The sequence below is a fragment of the Tenrec ecaudatus genome, chromosome 5 (assembly GCF_050624435.1).
Source record: "Tenrec ecaudatus isolate mTenEca1 chromosome 5, mTenEca1.hap1, whole genome shotgun sequence".
NCBI classification, from domain to species: Eukaryota; Metazoa; Chordata; class Mammalia; order Afrosoricida; family Tenrecidae; genus Tenrec; species Tenrec ecaudatus.
Genome location: NC_134534.1, coordinates 98,219,648 through 98,227,078, shown reverse-complemented (window position 1 = coordinate 98,227,078; position 7,431 = coordinate 98,219,648). Strand labels below are relative to the sequence as shown.

The following is a 7,431-nucleotide window of genomic DNA, read 5'->3' as shown; positions in this document are numbered from 1 at the left end:
GGGTATTGTTTATATCTCCATAGGAGAAGGTAAGAGAGACCAGGCTTCAACCTGATGCACCAAGAAGTGAATATAACATACTGGCATGTACCAGGGAAACAATAGTGAGGTCTGCCTGGCCAACCCCAATCCCAAGTATGTGAACACTCCTCCCCAGTCCGCAGAAGAATGCGCTTCAGAGGATAATTCTAAAACTAGAGCTTGGGGAGAGGGGCACATCTGATTAGAGCACATAAGATAAGCAGAGAGGGAGGAGAACACATCCTGGCCCACCAAGCACTGAGGACAATGTTCCTGCTCAGAGCAGACAACCCTCAGGGAGGACCATAGGGCTAACACTACCACAGGACACAGCGTCCCTCACTGACCCATAGTGTTATGGGGGACAGTGCTGCAGACACAGTGTAGCAACTGTGACCGGTCTGACCCCATCACACTGGGGCAAAACAATGAGGGCATCAACAAAGCACCCAGGGGAGAAAAGTGGTGAAATCCCTGGGAGAGTGTGGCACCCCATCAAACTAATCTCCAAAACACTCATAAAAACCAACAAACAGAATTTGAACTATTTATAGGCTTTTCCATTTTTGTTAGTGGCTTTCTGTTTGTTGTTGTTATTTTGGTTTGGTTTGGTTGCTGTTGTTGCTATTGTTTTCTTGGTTTTGACTTCCTTTGTTGTTTTCTTTGGCTTTGCTGGTTTTTGTGCTTATTAATGTCTTTACATATGTATCCAGGTAAGATAGGTGGGATAAACAATTTGGAGACAAAAAGAATGGGACCAAGGCTTCCTGGGGGGTGTGGGAGAAAGGAAAGTGGAGGGGAACCAACCTAGGGACAAGGAAACATCAATTTAATTAAAATGAATGGAGAGAAGGTTGTAAGATGCCTAGTGGGGCTTAATCAAGGGCAATGTAGCAGCAAGGAATTACTAAACCTGAATGGAGTTCGAACATGATAGTGGAACAAGAGGAAAGTAAAAGAAAATAGAGGAAAGAACCAGGAGGCAAAGGGGTGTGTACATATGTAAATATATTTATATATAACGAGAGGGGATAGATTTATGTATTTACATCTATATGTTAATAATTAAGGTTGCAGATGGACATTGGGCCTCGACTCAAGCACTCCCTCAACACAAGGACACTTTGTTCTAACAATCCGGCATTCTGTGATACTCACCTTCCAAATGCCATCACTGAAGACAAAATGGGTGCATAAGCAAATGTGGTGAAGAAAGCTGATGGTGCCGGGCTATCAAAGGATATAGCATCTGGGGATCTTAAAGGCTTGAAGATAAGCAAGTGACCATCTAGCTGATAAGCAACAAAGCCCACATGGAAGAAGTATACCAGCCTGTGTGATCATGAGGGATCGATGGGATCAGGGATTAGGCATCTAAGACCCAGAACAAAACCATACCCAATGTGAAGAGTGGGAGGGGGCGCATTGAGTGGAGACACAAAGCCCATCTGTAGACAATTGGACATCCCCTCACAGAAGGGTCACAAGGGAGAGACGAGCCAATCAGGGTACAGTATATCTCCAATGAAACACAACTTTCCTCTAGTTCCTTAATGCTTCCTTCCCCAAATGTCATGACCTCAAATCTACCTTACAAATCAGATTACACCAGAACATACACACTGATACCGATAATAGCCTGCAACACAGGGAATTCAGGAGAGATAAACCCCTCAGGGCCAACAAGGAGAATAGAGATACCAGGAAGATAAGGGGCAGGTGGGGGGAGAAAGGGGTAATTGATCACAAGGATCAACATATAATCCCCTCCCAGGGGGACGAACAACAGAAAAGTGGGTGAAGGCAGCAGACAATGATGTAAGATATGAAAATAATAATCTATAACTTATCAAGGGTTCATGTTGTGGGGCAGGCAGGGGAGGGAGGGGGAAAATGAGGAGCTGATATAAAAGGTTCAAGTAGAAAGTAAATGCTTTGAAAATGATGATGGCAGCATATATACAAATGTGCTTGACACGATCAATGATTGTATGGATTGTGATAAAAGATGTAAGAGCCCCCAATAAATGTATTTAATTAAAATATTTTTGTATGTTTGCGGGTGTGGGGAATCAGATCTAGTGTTATACAATAGAGCAGGAATATTTAAATTTTTTTCCTAGGCTCCCTCGGTATTCCAGCTTGTCTTGCAGGTGGTAGATCCATAATAACTCTTATTTCAAATGAAAATGGAAGCACATGATATAATTGTTTTTAAATCCTGGACAATAAAAATTTACATCTCTTCAGCAGAATAAGTATCCTATACATGATACATTTAAACTAGTCATTTAATTTGTGAACCCCCCAAAAAACGTTTGTAAATAAGAAGCATTCATATATACTAAAGAAAGAAATGTTGCTGTTCCTTCTGGAATTTATTTGTTTATTAATTATTTAATATACCGAACAATGAGATGCCTTGATGTTTTAATCCAAACACTTTTTTGGCTCCCGAATGTTTTCATAAATAACTTTTTCTTGTTAATTTCCAAATCTTGGCTTCATTTCCTGCTAATTTCAAACATATGTCATCTACGAAATATGTTATTTTTCCAAGCCTAATTCTGGCAGGAGGCAATTTTGGAACTGGCATAGAGAAATTTGGGGACAAACAAACAGGACAGCTTGAAGCTGCCACAATTCAATAACAATTTTATCTTTTTCAATCTAGCTCCAGGTCCACAGGAGCATGAGTAATAAAGTGGGGTGAGTGGGCTCTGATCAAAATTTCAACGTGAACTAAGACACACCTTGAAGTGTGAGTCCCTCTCCAGGAACAATCTTTCACATGGTAATAATTTTTGTAGGATGCAGGGTGTGAATTGAACTTAAGACATTGATAGCTACTGTAATATAACCTTGATAGTATCATTCTAGTTCCCTGAGACTTACCATTGAAAGAAATAAATGGGTAAAGTCAAGTCAAAATCCTTCTTAACCTTAAAAAGATTTTCTGTACTGATAACATTTGGGAAATAGCAGGCATATCCAATTGCATACATCTGTTTTCTTCACATACTCTAAAATGTATTTTATGAACAACTTCTCAGTCCTCAATAGAACACAGAATTCACATGGATTCACATAGGCTATCTAGATCAGTACTTTAGACTCCATATCTAATCCCAAACACCAATGTTGTACCTTACATTCACATTTGTAGTATATACCAATTTCTTATTTATTGACTATCTCATTATCTGACATATTATATGTTTAAAAATTATTTTAAAAAAGAAAAACAACTTCTTAAATCACCTAAAAGCCAGACAAGAACCATGGTTTTCAGTTGGAAGAATGCCTCTCTCCTTAGCCCCAAGACATCCATTTCTCTCCCAAATCTTTCATATAAATAAAACTAAAAGAGAAAACTAAAATGTCTGGAAAGTAGAGTCTCGGGCCTTTAACCTGCATGCGTGCTTTGCTGTCTAGCCAAATCTTGGTCATCTGGGAATGCTGACTCACCTGCAGACTGCTGGCTACCCTGCTGTGGCAGGACAGCTGCAGCTTTGGGTGATGAGTCTGCAATAAGGTAGCAAGGTGTTGCAGACAGGACATGAGGCCATCACTCTGCTGAAAACCCTGAGATTTAGCATCTGCATCCTTGGTGGCTCTGAACTCAGCAGGTGTTAATCCAGGTGAGTGAACATTTCCCTGGAGAGCAAGAACTCCAGTTTAAAATGATGCAAACCTGCCTGCTCACCTGCAACACAAAAACCACAGAAGTCATGGCAAGCCAGTGGACGACAGCCTTAGGAAATTCAGCAGCTCCCTCCCCATCCCCTCCTGGTGCCATGTCCAAAATAACTTCTGGTTCCCGGTGGATCAAGTTTCACATAGCACCAGTATTTGCAAAATGATTGGCCTTTGGAACTTAACCTTGTCCGTGAGAAGTGGGTGTAATTTAGTAGAAAGAGTAGCTAGTAAAATATCAAGAAAGCCGGTCTGGAGAAATAAAACAGGGTCCTAGTCTCAATTCCTTCCTATCCTAGCATAGTAAATTGATTACAAAAATAACAATTATTCACTCCTTCTATCCACTTCTCACTGTTACATTTCAGCTTTTCCCAACAAGGAATGGTGTCTATTTGCCCACCCCCTGATTAACTAATAAAACCTAATAGAAGTAACATTTTCCTGGTTACAAACCCAGGCCTCTACAGGCCTTGTGAACTTTCTGTTCTCCCTCTCTCTCACTCTTTCACGCATCTGCTTTCTCATTTGCTTTCACCGTGAGAGAACATGTCCAAAATTACCTCCTGGAAGGTGAGACATCTGGAAGAGAGATAAGTCGGACCAAGGCCCCAGACATATTACAAAGCATGTTCAAGACCATAAAGCCACCTAGCCAACCCAGAGTGCCCAGAAACGTGAGTGGGTCTTTCCTCCCAATTAAATCAGCATAAACTACCCAGCCGCATTGTAAACTCAACAGAAATAATAAATGGCTGTTCTAAACAGTCAGGTTTAGGGTTTTTCATAACAGGATAATGAAGGTTATGAATAAGATAGTTTTTAAAACGCTCATATCACCCACCCATCACCAGTCAAAAACAACAACAACAAAAACCTCACTGCCATGGAGTCAACACTGGCTCACATAGACCGCTATGGTGTTCTGAGATAGCTGTCTTGTCTATCAGACTAGAAAGTCTCCAATCTTGCTCTTGCAGCTGCTGGCCCTTTTGAACTGCGGATTGCAGTCCATCATGTAGCTACTACACTGCCACGACTCCGATCTGTATAAAGTACTATTTAATAAGTAAACCTATGTTTGAGGGATGAGGATCCCTTGTGGTATAGTGGTTAAGAGTTGGGTTGTGGTCCATAAGATCAGCAGTTCAAAACCACCTGCTTCTCTGCACGACAAAGATAGGGCTTTCTACTCCCGGAAAGCCTGTACAGTCTTGGAAACCCACCAGGGTTGCTATGAGTCAGCACAGACTTGGTGGTAGTGAGTAAGTTTGGGGGGAGTATTTAAATAAAAATCTCTAAATAAATTTATTCTTATAAAGATGTATATGTTTCATCTATCTCAATTAAATGTTAAATGTAGGCCCAAATACAATATGTGTTACAGAACAGCCAGTGGCACCTACTCAACTAAGAGGAGCTTGATTTACAGATCTGAAAAGGGTTAAAAAAACCTCAAACAATACAATTATTTTCATCTGTCATTGGTTTTTAAAAGAGGAGACTATTTTAGCAACTTACTGTTCAATTCAACTTTAAAAACAGGTGCTCTCACTTAGTCTTACTTTTAAATTTCCCTGAAGACTAACGTAGTGCAGGAGATTCTAACTTTAAATGGTATTTGGCTGGCTGCCACACCCTTCTCCTAAAATGCCTATAAAAACCCAGAAAAATATATTTAAAACAGCAAGACCAAAACCTGACTATTCTACAAAAGTGAAGGGGATTTCCTTTAGCCATTAAACTAATGGAGTTGAACTGAGGACAATAATAAATGACTTATTCATATATCTCTCGAAATGAAGAGAATCCCCCCCCAAAAGTGGCAGGTTTATTTTTCCCTTACTTGATTTCTGACACTTGGATTTAGAAAGAATACCTATAACCATAAAATAGTATAAATCGTTTTTCAATTAGTAGTGGGTGATAATCCTGCTTCCTCTAAGGATAAAGAAGTCAACGATTTCAAAAGTATTAGAAGACAATGTTCAATGTGAAATTCTGGGTAGCATGAGCACATAGTTTTATGTGATAGAGAGAACAGACTATGAAAATGGTGATAACAGCTCATTTTAGGAGGCTTATATGCTCCATTGTCTCAGACTGTCAGTGAATCAGACATGGGACTAAGTGGTAACATCATCATAGTTTAACTGGACAATCTATTTGGGAAATGTTACTCTCTAAATACTAGGATTTATGGAGGAAGTGGGCGGGCGGAGTTAAAAAAAAAAAAAAACAGCCGCCAGGAGTCTGTGGCCATTCCGGTTGGAAGGAGGACTGTCTTTGGGGCACCCTCACCCTTGTGACTATGGAGAATTCAAAAGGCAAGGAGAGGAACTCCGCAGAGAATTCCGCAGAAGAGTGTGTCACTCTCAGCTTTGAAACAGTGCTAGAACCTGAACTTGTCCCGTGGGCTGCGAATGAACCAAGCACGTCGTCAACTGTACAAAACTGTGCGTCTCAGGTGACTCAACGAAAAAGAATTAAAAAAGAAAAAGAGAATCTGCAAAGCGATGACAACTTGAAACCCTGAAAGAAGATTCAGATTCCTCCATTACCATCAAAACTGCCGCCCGTTCACCTGGTTCACCGAGACATCCTGTGGGCCTGGTGACATCAATTAAAGCTGAGCACCAAGGGCCAGAAACTAGATGCATATAAGCGACTGTGTGAACATGCTTATCCAAGTCAAAACAATTTTCCTGCTACCACAAAGGAAGCCAAGATCCAGACACAGCTAAAAAAATCAAATGTGGCCAAATCAAATCTAGAAGGTTTGCAGAAAATGAATGTGTGTCCTGAAGGGACTCACCTTCCTGAAGCAACTCCTTCCTCAGCAGGAGGGGCACCTGCCTTTGAATCCGTTCTCCAACAGGACGTTGATGCCGTTGACACTACGGTAATACAGGTGACCAGCTCCACCAGTGAGGCTGTGCTGGCCTCCTGGTCAAGAATTGCAGGCAAAGCTGGGAAGGTGGAGGTGGAAGAATCACCACAAGAGACTCATGCAGTCAGGTGGTATGTGGTACATGGGAGAAGTCTCCCTGCAAACAGAAGTGGCTGGGTTCGATTGCAGTTTCATGCTGGACAAGCCTGGGTCCCTGAGAAACCAGGAAGAGTGAGCGCTCTCTTCTTGATACCCACCAGTAGTTTTCCACCTCCGCATATGGAAGACAACCGGCTGTGTCCCAAATGTGTCCAGAGGAACCAGGTATTGAAAGAAAGCCTCCAAACTGAGTAGAGTACCCCGGAAAAGGACACTTCGAAGATTGCAGTTAACGATTGACATCATGTCCTTCTGGGCTTCCTTCCACGCCCTCCCGTGGTCCTGCTCACGGTGGGCACAGATTGCCCGGGGCGGGTTTCCCCTTTTGCAATCTGGACTGTGAAGTCAACCCCAGTTATGCTTGCTGCTTCCTGAGTGGAGATACAGAAGACACTGATGTTTACAGTCATTACAACTTTACAAATTACCATACGTCCCAGCTAATAAAAACGTAAGTAGTTCAAAGTCCACCAATTCCAACTTTTCCTTGACCTTCTGAAGTACACATGGCTTAAGCTGAGCTTTGGTGGAGAGTGTTTCTGATGAGCGTTGGTTGTGCCCCAGTCACTGAAGACAAGATTACTAAGCTTGCTTCTGTGCTGAATTTTCCTTGCCTGAATACTGATTTTAGGAGCTGTTCCTTCCTAACTGTAAGCTTAATGACT

The 7,431-nt window shown here is 41.6% G+C and overlaps 1 pseudogene; it reads left to right on the top strand.

Moving 5' to 3' along the window:
• The first annotated feature begins 6,028 nt into the window (after positions 1-6,028).
• On the top strand, positions 6,029-6,961 carry LOC142448863 (developmental pluripotency-associated protein 4 pseudogene; annotated as a pseudogene).
• The last annotated feature ends 470 nt before the right edge of the window (positions 6,962-7,431 follow it).